We start from the raw sequence: 14972 nt of genomic DNA on the forward strand, positions 1-14972 counted from the left end.
GTAGTCACGACTGCCACATCTAAAATGAATCCTTTTCCACTGGTGGCACAATTACTCATCACTGCCACCATTCCAGCAGCAGGGAATGATAACATCTATGATGGAAATGAAATCGAATCTTTTATTGTAATTATTTTTCATCTATAGTGATCCACTGTGACACAATAGAGATCCTCTGACAGGCTGTAAGTGAAGCCAAATTTCAGGAGCTCCATGACAATGAAGCCCGATCATCTTGACCAACGGCGCACTAAAGTCAGACAATAAGTCCCTCTCCCTTTCCAAATGATTTCATTATTATTCACATATAAATCAACAAAAAAGATTAATTACTCAACCTGAGATAGCTGCTTAAGGTAGCTGGACAACAGTGTCCGGCATCTGTTTAGCACTGCGTGTCATGGAAAGTGAGAAAATGGCTGATTAGATTTGTTGTTTCCACTGGATCAATTCTGAGCTAATTGCAGAAACTAAACAAGCAAAGGGGTGTGCTGGTAGCCTTTTACCATTTGCAGGCTCACATATCCTTCTTACTTTGAGGGCTTGACTGATTTTTCTCAATAACAGGATGCTTGTCAGTCTTTACTGTCTTTACAAACATAGATGCCAAACAGCCAACCAGCTAATGACGCACGCAATGCTTTGCTAAACCATTACAAGATTCATAAAAATTGTTTTTGTTATATTTTTTTAACTGTTGCATTTCCAAGGTTTTTATTTTATTCCTTTATTTATTTTTTTTAGTCCCAGTGCTGGTTGCTGGGCAACTGTATACTCACAGACTGTCCTTATTTTGGCCAGCCATGCCAAATCCATTCACCCTTGACCTCATCTGCATAGTGTAAATAGCCACTGAACAAAACTGAAACAAGAGCAATAATGACACATTAAAAAATAAACACGTTGGATTTTAACACAAAAAAAGACTGAAATATATAAGATAAAGATGTGATTGCCTGCTTAATAATGAAATCAAGAACAGTGAGTGGAAGGTGGAGGGTGAGCAGAGGTAATAAAGTAAATAGTGCTAAATGGACTTTTCATACTCTCTCTAATTTACTGATTTACACTAGTGTATTATGACTAAAGTTAAATTAATTTCCTGTCTGCATCCTAGCTGCTGCTGCAACATTGAATTATCATTTCTGCATTATTTAAATGCTCTGGTCTGTTTGTCATCCTTCCCTGCAGAGACACTGGCCAGCTGGTCCCGTTAGGGCTGCTTTGCATCTCCAATGACCTCGCCCCAGCCTATCACTCAGGCTGACAGAGACAGAATGATTTCACATTTAAAAGAAGTAGGGTGGAGGAGAGGCCGAGTCAGACGGCGGCGTTAAAATGTAAAGAGCGATGGTCCATGCAAGCAATGGCCAAGGAGGCCCTGTTCTGTGGAGCATCACTGCAGATATTGCGGAGAGGACTCGACGGCTCACAGCTCTCGGAGTACCGATGACTCACCAGATTCCCCTTTATGCTGCGCTCTCTCTCTTCCATTCGGTAGCGAGAGGTAGACACACTGAGGGCTTTCAGCATTTTCTATTTGTGGAAGAAAAGCTGCTGCCAGGTGCATCACTTCTGTGGACGGTGAGAGGCATAACTAGAGGCATCACTAATGTGCAGGTGGGGAGGACCAGTAAAAACAAAAAAATCCAATCACATGGGAGAAGACGTCAATGTTTAGAAAGTGTGGCCATACAGGTGAAATTAGCATCATCAGTCAGAGACACACATGTCAGGGATCTGTCCATTGAGAGTAAATGTTATTGAAAAGTTCTGCTCTCAGAAATGTCTGAGGAGGGAATTTAACATCACACACAACGCAGCTGCAGCTAACAGAAAGCATGCTAATGCGAAGAATGCATGAATGCAACCCAGATGATTAGTATATTCATGGGGCAATTATCCCCATTATCAGAGCACCTCAGAGCACCTGAGCGCACCTTTGATGTAACACACTCCTGTAGCTGACATTTTTGGAATTCAAACTTCAAATATTCCCAGTTAACATTAACAAAGAAGGAAAAAAACTTAAATGGTTTCGAGCATGTTGTTTGTTTGAGCGAGTGGAAGCAGCTCAAGTGTGAAAGCTGGATTATCAAGTATTTCTGCTGCAACCTGAAAAGCTGGCAATTATGCATCCTATTCATGAGATAATATTGAGATTGTCCCCAATTGGATTGCAAACATTTATAACATTGGTCTCTTATGGCAAACAAGCAAAGAACAAGCAAAGAGGAAACAAAGTCACATTACATATGTGCAGAATTTAATAATTAAATAATTGAGGGCAGTTGGTCGCCCTTTCAGCAGGTGGATGACAGTGCCGAGAAAAGCAACAATATACCAGTCTATCCACAAAAGAAGCCCAACTCCCCTTTCCCACAGAACTGTCACTTTTTGCTTCCTCCCACTGGATCAGAACACGAGCTGACGCCACCTCACTCTGTGTTAGAAAGTGCATGTTTCCTTTGGCTTTGTAGTGCCGAGAGCCTTTTATCGACCACTTGTTCTCCATTAGTGTGGCAGTCGTCATGTTGGTATTGATGCAATGACTGTCTTCTTATTTCTCTTTGATTTGCTATGAGCGTTGCATTAGTATTACAATTTCAGGGCATGTACCCCATTTACCAATTAGTAATTACAACAAATTGTTGCAGAACAGGTGCGCCTGCCTGCAGCGCCAGCTGCACCCAATTGTGCTCCCTTCCACCCCCTGCAGGACAAAGACCGACACAATCCCAGAAACCCCAACACTCTACCCCCCAGTGGCTCTGCAAGGGAACTGTGGCTGGAAGATGGATGGATGTTCTCTAACGGCCTCTGAAAAATGTAGGATTTGTGAACAAAAAATGTATTTGTACTGAAATCCTTACAACTGCCACTTTGATTATTTTTAATTTATTAGCAGCGTCAACACAAAGCACCATCTTCTGTGTCACCATAGTTAATATTTAAGAGTAAACACAAAGATCCTAATTGAATAAATCTCATAGATTCTTAGAGCAGCACGTACATCATCTGTGAGATTAAAATGATTTACGTTGGGGGGATATTCATGATAAAAGCTTCAAGCTAAGGCTGCCATTTCCTCATAAATCAATCTGTCTAAAGATTTTTAAAAAAGCCCTGAAAAGGCACATTTTCATAACCAGACAACCAACGATGAGTAGCTTTCTTCTGAAAATGACATTTCCACAGCGTCTTCTCAAATGGACAGATTTTCAAAGATTGCTGTCTTATTAATTTTTCAGAAAGAAGTGCTTTCCTCCAGAGCCTGAAAAGCCTTTGCTGTCGAGTTCTCAGAGGTCCTGCTCCCCGACAAAAGAAAGGGGAAGAGTCTTCGGACGACTGCTGAAAGGGTGACTGACAGCTGTTTAACTAGGAGATTAAGACAAACATGAAGAACAGCGTCACTCACATGCAGCCGTGACAAAGTGCACTTCAGATAACCGCTAAAGTCAGGTGTGGACTTCCTGATCTGTGGCTGACTGAAGGCTTCTGCCTTTATATCAGTTCAGGCATGCTGAACGAAGGCAACCTTTTCCCCTTCCTGGCAATCCTTCCTATTATCTCATATATCCCTCACACATCGGCGCACAGCAAACCACAATGATGAATTATTCAAGACATCAGAAAATGTGCAAAGATATGGCAAAAGGACATAGTTCATTTTTCTCATTTGTAGGCCAAATGAAGGTCAAATCTGACAGAAAGTTTTAGCAGCAGCCCTATTTAGCCCTTGTTAAATTTATTAAATGAATGTAAATTACATTAAAGCAGCATTTCCATACATCGCCAAGCAGTATTACATATAAGGCTGATTAAATATGACAAGAACTAGTCAGAAGTGAAATCAAACACAATATTACGGGAACCTCTATATTATTCACACATGGCAGCAGCCATCTTTGAAAGTGGTTGTGAGAATCTGAGTAGGAAAACCAGTTGAAACATTAGATTCAGACATGGGAATTTCGACTTATAAGTTTAAATGGAATGCACCATTAGTCTAGATATGCCGTCTCTGTGTCATTAAACAAAAGAAAGTAGTTGCTTCATTTCATTTTCTTGACCACTTCTTCCATCTCAGGAAGAGGGTGATGGAGCCTATCCCAGCTAGGTGAAGGTAGGGTCCACCCCTGGATGGGTCACCACCTCATCGCAGAGCCCTTTGTGAGCAATGGTGGGTTCGGTACCTTGCTCAAGGGTACCTCAGAATTGCTCTGAAGGTGTTCTGGCACCTTCCCTTAGTACCAGAACACCTTCCATGTTTTGCTGGCACCAGATCTTGAACTGAGAACCCTCCAGTTCTTAGCCCAGTCCTCAATTGACTGAGCTTCCACCGGCCCACATGCAAAAGAGTTGCATTCTGGTGTAATATCAAGATTGCTCTATGAGAAGCAGAAATGCCTCTACTTTGCTGAAAAAATGAAATCATGGAGTATTTTGTTCCTACAATTTCTTGAGATCATAATTAGTCAGAATTGTTGGAACAATCCCTTTCAAGTGCAATCATGCACCTCCGACAAGCCAATGCATCTGCCACAAATGTGCACTGGTGTTTAAGGTGTTTATGCCCCAATATCCCAGTGCTGGTTTGGAACAACAAGCTTGCTATTTTCACTATTCAGTCAGGGTTTGCCACAGTTGTTTCTCAAATATCTTAAATTCCTCTGATAGGGAACCACAAAAATCTCACAGAATGTGGCACAGTGTGATGCTGCCTGGAGATGCTAATTCACACATTGCTCTCAGTGGCCGTGGGTGGATACCCGAAGTGGTTATGAGATCTGAAGTGGGCGGTTCAGAAACAGAAAAGATTACTTGGTGGCAGGTGCAGAAGAGATTCTTTACGTGTGTTTGTTTTTTTCTTTTTTCTTAAATGTATCTTTGGACGCGCAGCCCCTCGTAGAGCCCGCAGACACTCTTGTAGAGGGCTCCAGTGAGGGCAGTCTACGCCACCATAAGGAAGATGATGAAGAGAGCACAATGGTGGTGATGTGAACTTCCATGCTGGGTTGAAGGTGAAGTGAAACCTCACTGGGAACATTAGGGATGATTTAAAAATTCCATCTAAGGCAGATCGGATCCATACTGCACCCACGCACCCCACACCCTTCTTCAAGTGACAGAGTAAAACCATATTCATCTACACAGGAAGAAGATCAATGTCAGGCTCTTGCATGTTTTTTCCCCTGATGTCCTTTGGAGGAAATCTCAGCATGTGGAATCCATCCACGTGCACCGAGGAATTACCGTATTTTCACAACTATAAGGTGCACCTAAAACACTGAGATTTTCTCAAAAATCGACGGTGCACCTTATAATATGGTGCGCCTTGTGTGTGGACTGAGTTCCAAAATCGGCTGTGTGCCTTTGGTAGGTGCACTACGGTAAACGCTCCGCCCATCGATTAGCGGCACACCTACGCGTAAGGACCCCCTAAAATGGCGGCGGTCAAGCGACACGCGTATTATGCTTACTTTAAACTGCAGACCATTGAATATGTGGCTGAAAATGGCAATCGAAAGACATTTTAATGTAAATGAGTCCATGGTCAGAAAGTGGAGAAAACAAGAAAGTGAACGAAAGTGAGGAAGACGAAGCGGGAACAAAGCAAGATGGCCCGAGCTGGAAGACTGAGTGGAACAGTTGGTTGTGGAACAGCGAACAACTGGAAGGGGCGTCTCTACCGTCACCATTTGACAAAAGGCCAAAGCGATTACTGACAAAATGGACAATGAGCACTTCCAAGGAGGTCCGTCTTGGTGTTTTCGCTTTATGAGGAGGCGGCATCTCTCCATACGTGCAAGGACAACTGTTGCGCAGCAGCTGCCCGTGGATTACCAGGAGAGGGTGGCCATCTTCCGCACCTACTGCCGCGACAAGATAACCGCGCCCAGCCACATCTATGAGGCAGCGGCGGGCAAGTTATGCCACCATATGCGGGTGGATTGTAGACGCATGGGCTATGATACCATCTTCATGTATTGTAAGAGCTTTCACAAAAGCCGGCATCAACGCTGAAGCGGAACCGGTTGGTGAGTCTGATTCAGATGATGAAGAGGAATTCGGGATGTTGGACATTGAAATAGCGCAGCTGTTTAATTCAGATACAGAAGATGAAAACTTTGATGGTTTTGTGGCGGAAGAATGAATATTTTGTTCAATAAATGTGTCGAAACTCACTGTTTTACTTCCGTTGTCATTTTTTACTGTATGTTTCAGCATGCGCCTAATAAAACGGTGCGCCTTATGTATGTTTTAAAAACAGATATAGCACCCATAATTGAGACTGCGCCTTTTATTACAGTGCGCCTTATGGTTGTGAAAATACGGTATTTTGATAACCTGCCTGCAGGAAAGGAATCTTGTGGAACATACTGATTAATATCAACCCTCTGTATTTACACACCCATAAAAGTAAATTTCGAAGATTTTTCTTTCGTCTTTGCTATTTTGTTCTCACATTTATATAAACGGGTGACCCTAGAAAGCCTCCAGGAGCAGACACACGAAATAATGCCTCATCTCTGACTAGTAAATTGGTTTCTCAAATTTTAATTAAACATTTCATTAAACAAACTACCGTAAATCAAATAGGTGACTGCACTCTGCACGGGGTGCTTTTAGGCCAGGTTTTGATGAATCCCTTCAATCCTTTGTCATCTATGTCTCATCGAAGGTTGACCGGCATATGCTCAGATTAGAGGACTTGACTATAATATAAATTTGCGGCCCCACAGAGGTTTGCAAGGCCTCTCTGATAACTGGAGCTAGTTACATGGCCAGATTTTTGCCTCCAAGATACCACAATATAGATGAGCTTTAGTTTGTTCTATTTAATCACTCTTCTTTGATTTGAGAGATTTATAATAAATCTCCTCAACATGTGCTTTGGGAGACATTTCACTCGCAGTCTAATGTGATTTCACTATTTTCACAATGTTCAAATGAGCTAATTTATATGTTTATGCATCTTTTTAATCAGAAGCTCCTTGAGGTGGGCTTAGGTTTATTTCACAGAGATCTAGCGAGCGGAAAAATAATAAGGACGGTAAAGAAACCACACAGTGAACAGCTTGAATTCTGTATTGGCATGTGGAGATGTGCAGCGCTCTTACGCTGACCCCCAATGGCCCGTTTAATGGGAAGCTGTCATACTGAGTTGAAAGCAGAGGACAACTTGAAAAGAAGCAATCGAATGACGAAAGGTGCGCATGTGGAGAAAGAGGTCTGTGAATCAGAGGATTGAAAACAGAAAGAAATGGAGGAGAGATTGGATCTCTGCTCAGCCGATGGAGGCAAACTTCTCACTTTCGCATTTTGAAGAGCCCTCCAGTGAGAAAGGGAGCAGATGGTCCTTGTACAAATAACAAGCAGGCTTTTATTTTAATGAAATGATGTCATCAGGAGAAGAGTAGCATTTGTTTAAGATGAGCAGCACTCCTACACAAGCACTCCCAAAACCCCCAGAACATTTGTCTTTTTGCTAACTTTTCATGGTGAGCCATTGCCATGGTAACAACCTCAGTAAAGTGTAGCAAATTTGGGAATAGAAAATAAAATGTGGCAGGTAGGGTATTCAAAGCATAAAAGAAATTTCAGTCTGACCTAAATTGTTAACAGAACATTGATTTTATTTTATTTTATAGCCCGACCTATAGGCTTAGAGAATGCATTCACCTGCAAGAGGGGTCGACAACCAAAAATGTTGAAAGAGCCATATTGGACCAAAAAAACAAAATCAAAAAATCTGTCTGGAGCCACAAAAAAATTAAAAAACTTATATAAGCCTTATAATAAAGGCAACACATGCTGTAAGTGTCAATATTAGCTATATTAGCATATTTTCAAAATGATAAGTAGGCTACAAATACATAATGAGCATTCATGATTAAATGTTTATTTTCCCTGCAGCGCATCCTGGAGAGAATTTAAGTTTAACTTCCATTATAATGAGATGTTGCAATTACAAATTTATTATACATTATTTTACAGCATTGGAAAACCTTAAGAATGTTTGTCATGTTTTTCTTCCTACAGAAACTATACTGGTATTAAAACAAAAAATATATTCACACCATCTTTTTCTGTTTTCATATTTTTGAAAAAGCTCCAGGGATCCACTCAGGTTGCTGGCCCCTGACCTAGAAAAACAAATTCAAGTAGAAGTTGGAAATTATTTTGTGTCCTGCATGGAAAATTTAGTCAACCAATCAATCAATGAATCTTTATTTATATAGCATCTGTTACAATCAAAATTGTTTCTAGGCGCTTTACAGAATCCCAGGGCCTAACCCCCAACAAGCCACAGTGGCAAGGAAAAACTCCCCTTTAACAGGAATAAATTTTGAGCAGGACCAGACTCGTGTAGGGGGACCCTTCTGGTGATGGCTGGCTGGGTAGAGAGGGAGGAGAAGAGGGAGGACAGGTAGAGGATAGAATAGGTAGGAGAGAAGGGGAGAGGAGAGGAGAGGCCTCTGAGGACCTTGTAGGTCAGAAGAAGAATCTTAAAAATTATTCTAAATTTAATGGGGAACCAATGAAGTCTGTGTAGATTCTCAATCATCCAGGTCATTGTATCCAAGGTAGTTTTCTCTGTCAACTGGACTGGGTTTCTTCTCTTGAAGACGTTTCGCCTTCTATCCAGAAGCCGGCGAAACGTCTTCAAGAGAAGAAACCCAGTCCAGTTGACATAGAAAACTACCTTGGAACCAATGAAGAGACGCCAATACAGAAGTTATGTGATCTCTTTTGTCAATACCTGTCAGAACTCTAGCTGCAGCATTTTGGATCACCTGGAGGCTTCTTAAGTAATTTGTATCAGTAATGTGGTAAATTCTTGTTCTCCCAGCAATGTGTGCTTTTATTTGCATTTTGGTCTGTCACATGCTTAGGCTCCACTCTTGTACTTCCTGTCTTTGTTTTAGTTTCCCTCCACATTGTTAGCGCTCCTGCTCCTTACAGTATATAGTTCAAATAGCTGGTGGGTATAAGCTAGCCTACCTTTCAGCCTGTGCCAGATTGTGTCTGAATGTTCCCAGTGCCTTCCAGAGCTTTATAGCTCGTTTATTTCTTTGCCCAACTATTTTTTGTCTTGTGTTTTTGTACCTGTTTTTGCAAATGTCAGGATTGATTTTGACGATTTTGCCTGCCTTTGATTATTGGTTTATGGACTGCGGCTGAAGACTTTATTAAACCTGTTAAAAACACAGAAGTTTGGACTGTGTTGCCAGCTAGTGGGTCCTACACTACTTAAAACCTAATGGTTTCCATCCACAGCATGCATGAAAAGGCCTTCCCAACCGCTCAGTCTTCACATAATGATTTTGTGCTGCCCAAATTTGCAGCTGACATTTTAATCACTAAAGAGGCATCGTCAGTGTTTTGTACAGCAATTTCCCGACAACATTAAAGTCTGGATTTAAAAAAAGATAAAGAAATTTTTGATCCCTTTTTTGGGTGAAGAAACCATCCAATGGGTAATTTAGTCCTGCACGAAGCAGTTCCACACGTGATGCTAAATTTAATCAGTTTGGCATCACAATGAAGCTGAAGGTGTTGTTGATTGTGATGAGTTACTCCTTCCTGGAACCTCCAGTCAGCGCCAAAGTGAAGTGGACAAATTCTTCATGCATTTTATATTTAAGCAAGGCTATTTAAAAAATTACTCAGTTACTCAGAATTAAATATTGATGGCTCACCGAACATGGTGACATTTATTTCACAGGAACGAACTGTTGTTTAACACCAGTCTGGTTGAATGTTGTGATGTAATATTGCAGTTTTTTCTCAGGCACAGAGACAACAAAATGATGTATATGACTATAGAAACCAGAGCACTGATGATGAAAGCAACTGTCCTGTCAGGGAGCAGAAACAAACTATAAATAGCACAAAGACTTGTTGGAGCAGTAAAAGGAAATACTTAAAGGAGTACTAAAAAGCTTGGTGCTGAGACAACAGCTGTTTGGGGTCCAGTTTTTGGAAGGTTGGAGTTTATTCTGTGCCTTGGTTCATTGATTCTTGTAAATTGGGTCAAAGGTTGTGAGTCATAAGTGTTCCTCCAGTGTTCCTCCACAAAACATTATCCTTCAGGGGTCCTGGAGTTGCCAAGATAATCCCTGCTGGGTTTTATGTTCAGCGTGTGCCACACAACAGAGATGTAGCTGATATGTGCACTCACAATCGTGTAGCACTTTGCTGCACATCTGTGGGTTCATTCATGCAGCAGTGTTGAAAAATCTCCAATTCCAGCTCCGCTGAGCCGCCCCATGAATGAGCCATCCTGAGTGTGACTGTGTAATTGAAACAAACACTCAACATTCCCAGAATTTCAAATGCAGAGACAGAAATTAGTTGTTGTAAATATGCAACTACTGAACCTGCTGTGGAAACCAATATGTCCTATATTTGCCTGTCTTCTCTCAGCAGATTGTAGCCTTAGGCCCTTTTCTGACCACCTGAAGTTCCTGAGATCTACCTTCCCAAACTAGCTACTTTATAACCATGAAACAATAATGTTACAGAATGTGTCCCTACTTCTTCTCAATATTAAAAGTGGAATCAATCACTTGCACCACACAGTTAACATACCTAACAGAATGTTTTCTATGCGGGTGGTATTCTCTGTTACTCAGTTATTGACATTTCAGCAGCCTCTGACCTCGTGGTTTATAAATAATTCTTCACTTCTCAGACACACCAGGAAAACATAGAGCTGGGACATTCACCTTCATTTGGCTGCCTTTACTCAGATACGCACTTGTGAAAGCAGGACAACAAGTGCGGTTTTTTTTTTAACCAAAAAAGAAGCTGATGAAGAATGAAAAACAAGAACTCTGCTCTTCTCTTGACCAGGACCTACACAGAAATCCATCCCCATCAACTGAATTCACCCCAAAAATATTTTTCATAACTGCAGTTCTTAGAATAATATGAGCAAGGTGTCTCACTATGGGATGTAGCTTCCCGCAGCCCTGATAGAGGCCAATCCTGATTGGCCAATAAAAAGTGTTTATCACCACACCCAGTAGTCCCATCTACTATAAGAAGTGCATGTGGATAAAACCCCCTCAATTCAGAAAGCAAACTTCTCACCACCCAGCAAGAAGTCTCGTCCAGTGAAACAATGGAGTGATGTTAGATAACCAAATGGTTTTTCTTCACAATATTCACTCGGTGTCTTGCTATAGGATATGGTAGCTCCCGTATTGACAGCTAGCTTAACGAACAAGTCCTGGCCAGGAGGGAGTAAAACTAGGGTCAACGCAGGACTCCAGGACTGCAGTAGCCACACATAGCCCTGACACATCAAGCATGTAGAACTGAACAAAAGTCAGAAGTGAAGACTTACTCGCTGCTGAATAAATGGCCTTCCCTAAAAGAGCCCAGTATGGACCCATCTTGTGGGTAGATTGTGCACGCAAATCCACTAGCGGTTGTAAAGGCTTAATAGTGAAACATGAACTGATCACCTTATGTACAAAGATGAGAATGGGTTTCGGAACCAAATGCATATTTCCCAGGGTGACAGTATACAAGGCTCATAGAGAGTGCATGGATATTACTCACAAGCTTGCAGAGGTGAGAACCACTAACAGCACAATCTTAAAAGGCAGGTGTTTGAGACTTGCCCCCAGAAATGGCTCAAATGGGAGGGGGGGGGGGGGGCTTAAGCCCTCCAGAACCACCACTAAAACCCACGGAGGAATCAGTGGTCTGGAGAGAGGGAGATGCCTGTACGCGCCGCTCATATAACGACAGCTCTCTTTGTATTCAAGATTTCTTCCTAATGTGTATCCTCTTCTCATCTGTTCTGTTTCTTGTCTTTTTTTCCCCCTTGTCTGTCTATTTCCAGGCTGGGCGGGGCTGCTCCTGAAGAGAATTGTCTTTATTTTATTATCATGTGCTGTACCATATGTTTCTGTTTTCTGTTATAAGCACTTTAGAAGTTAGGAATAGTAGAAGGTTTAGTAAGTGGAATAAAGATAAGCAGTCAGTTGACCCTTCCTTGACATTAATACTGCTTAGACAGTTGGAGACAGTCAGACGGAAAGTGGTAGACCCCCATCGTAAAACGTGACAGAATAGTTTACTGGTGTGGATAAGTTCCTCGGCAGGAATGACCTCTGACCTGGCTATCTGGGAAGAAAATGGAGAAGAAGGACTGCACCAACACCAAATGAGGCGGGAAGAAGAAGATGAGGTCATCCAAGAAGAAGGACTGGATTGGACTGAATTAGCATCAATAATTTACTTTTATGTAATTTTCTATAAAAGACTGGGCCAAGGGATAGTTAGGGGGTCAGACTTCATGCCCTGACAATTGACTTTGTTGTTTGTAGGGTTATGAACTGGCCCAGGGTTCTGTAATATTTGTATCTTGAATTCATTCTATTGTAAATACATTTTGAAATTGGCATTTGTTTACTTGAAGTCTTCATTTAAAGAACACGCGGATTGGCAGTGACACACGAGAGGTATTGCAATCCAACACTCCCCAGTTTCACTCAACTCCTGAACTGCACACCTGAATCTCACCTCCATTCAATCAACTCGCCGTCCTTCTGCCATAAAAGCTTGGTTCATGCTCCTATCTTTGTCAATTTGTTGTTCAAGCCTCTGTGGTATAGCCTGGCTCCTGAGTTCTCTGGATTACATGTATGCTTTTTGATTCCTGTTTCAAGCTCTGAGCCCATTGTCTGTTTGTCCTGCAGAATGTCCTTCCAGGTGCCTGTTCTTGCTGCCCAGCCTGAGTTTCCCCACCTGAAGTGTTTGTAGATTGTTAACTGCTATACCTTCATTAAAACAACCTGATTATCTTTAACTGTCGCGTGTGTCTCTGCAATGGGAGGTTCATTTTGTGTCTGCAACTCATAACAGTTTGTTCCCAAAGCCTATATGTAAGATACTATAGCTGTCAGAAACCTTAATTATGGAAAAAGCTTTTCCTTTATCACTCAGCTCCTGTAAAAACAACAGTATTGCCATTACAGAACACTGAAAAAGGTGGTCACCACAGCTCAAACACTCCCCGTTTACACACACACACACACACACACACACACACACACACACACACACACACACACACACACACATCTAGTGCAGGAAGCTGTGGCATTTTGGATAGTCTTAACCACACTCTGACGGAGCCCAGCAGTGGTTAAATTGAGCCACTGGCAGACCAAGCTGGTCTGTCTATGGGGGTCCCTGCCAAGGCTGGGTGCACAGCATCCGATATATGTCCACCAGCCAGTGCAACTAAGGCCACTGTGGATCTGTCAGAAAGGTTGTATCCACTCACACTGTCGAGTAGGAGGGGGTGCCAAGGCCAATTGGGGAAACATGTAGAGTAAGTTGTGTGACCAAGCATGCGCTAGAGAGTCTACACTCAGGGACGCATCCACATTTACAGAGAGAACAGCTCACACGAAGCCTTTACTAAGAGAACAGATCTACCTTGGCGCAGCTGTGGCCTGCCCATATCTGCTTAATGGCCTGTGGGTTCAGCATCCATTCCCCAGTATATCGGCACACCCCTGGACAACAGGTCCTTGGTGCCTGACATGCCCAAAGCGCACGCTGCTCCAGAGGATCAGTTTTCATGCTGTCATGCAATCCGCTGTACCTATTATCCACCTTGCGCCATGATGCATGGGATGCAGCCTGAGTGGAGTGACCCTGCACTGAAATTCCTACAGCTGTGAAGACAGCTAAGTTGGGTCACGAAGATGGCAGAAACCATTAGACCCACCAGCTGAAGACACAGTCCAAATTGGAGGGACCAGTGTCAACGGAGGTGGATGACGTGAGTTTAGAAATTTTTGACTCTCCTGAGAGGTGAGCTGGGAATTGCACAGAGTGTAGGTATAATCCTATGAAGATGTCTTGTGCACTGAAGTTTGCTCTACTTCATTGAGTTTTATCACAAAACTCAGGTCTACTATGAGTTTCCTGACAATGTGTATATGAACCTTGATGTTCTGCTCTGACTTTTAAACAGGAGCCAATTGTCCAAATGCATGGCCAGCCATGTGCCCTGGCATCTGAGCTGAGCAATGGCAGCCTAGGTGGACTGTATGAAAACCCTTGGGCCGAGAAACAGGGCACAGTATTCGTACAACATCCCCAGAAAAGCAAATTTGGAGATATCATCTGGGGGTGAATGGGAATCATCTTTCAGATCCTCAGACGAAAAGCAACTTACTAGAGGCAGCAGTGCTGCTTTTGTCAGCATCGTGGACCTTTATTTCTGCAGAAATTTGTTCAGATTCTGCAAATCCAGAAAAGGATGGATTCCTCCCTCCTCAAAATATGGAGTAAAAATTTGACAGAAAGTGTTCCTTTTTCTTACAGAAACAGCACTTCCTGTAAGACTTGAGCTTATTCTCCCTGTGCCTGTGACTGTATTATGTCAGAGAAGCGACAAGGGAGATGGGTGAAGGTTTTATTCGTGCAGCGATAGAGCTGAAAGTTTTTCCTGGTGTGAGGACCAGTAGCAGTCTCGCTCTCGCTGACAAACTGGAGTATTAGCAAGGAAAGGGCCATGGCTAGCTGGTATGCTAGTGTTGGGTCGAGAGAAGTAGCTGGTGTGCTAGCTCAGCCCAATCGAGGGGGGACCCTGGAGGAGCTGAAAGGAATTCCACTGTGGATGGAAAAAATACTCAATAGTCCGGTCTGGGGTGAAGTGCGAGATTAGCATCTAAACGGAAGATTGCAATGATCGGTCTGGTGAACAGTTAAGCTAGCAAAGCTCCAGCGTGAGATAAACAGGTGAGAAGAGGTTTTGAATTTAAGGATGGGGGGGGGGGGGGGGGGTCCCCTCTGTGTGCAGGGCGAATGAACATTTTTCACCCACCAAACAGGACTGGCAGATTGAGATAAATGCTTCTATCAGGGTTGCAGAAGGCTGCAACTGGGTCCCACTGTGAGTCACAGAGTGAATAGTATGAAGAAGAACAATG

Source organism: Takifugu rubripes, chromosome 1 (assembly GCF_901000725.2).
Source record: "Takifugu rubripes chromosome 1, fTakRub1.2, whole genome shotgun sequence".
Lineage (NCBI taxonomy): Eukaryota > Metazoa > Chordata > Actinopteri > Tetraodontiformes > Tetraodontidae > Takifugu > Takifugu rubripes.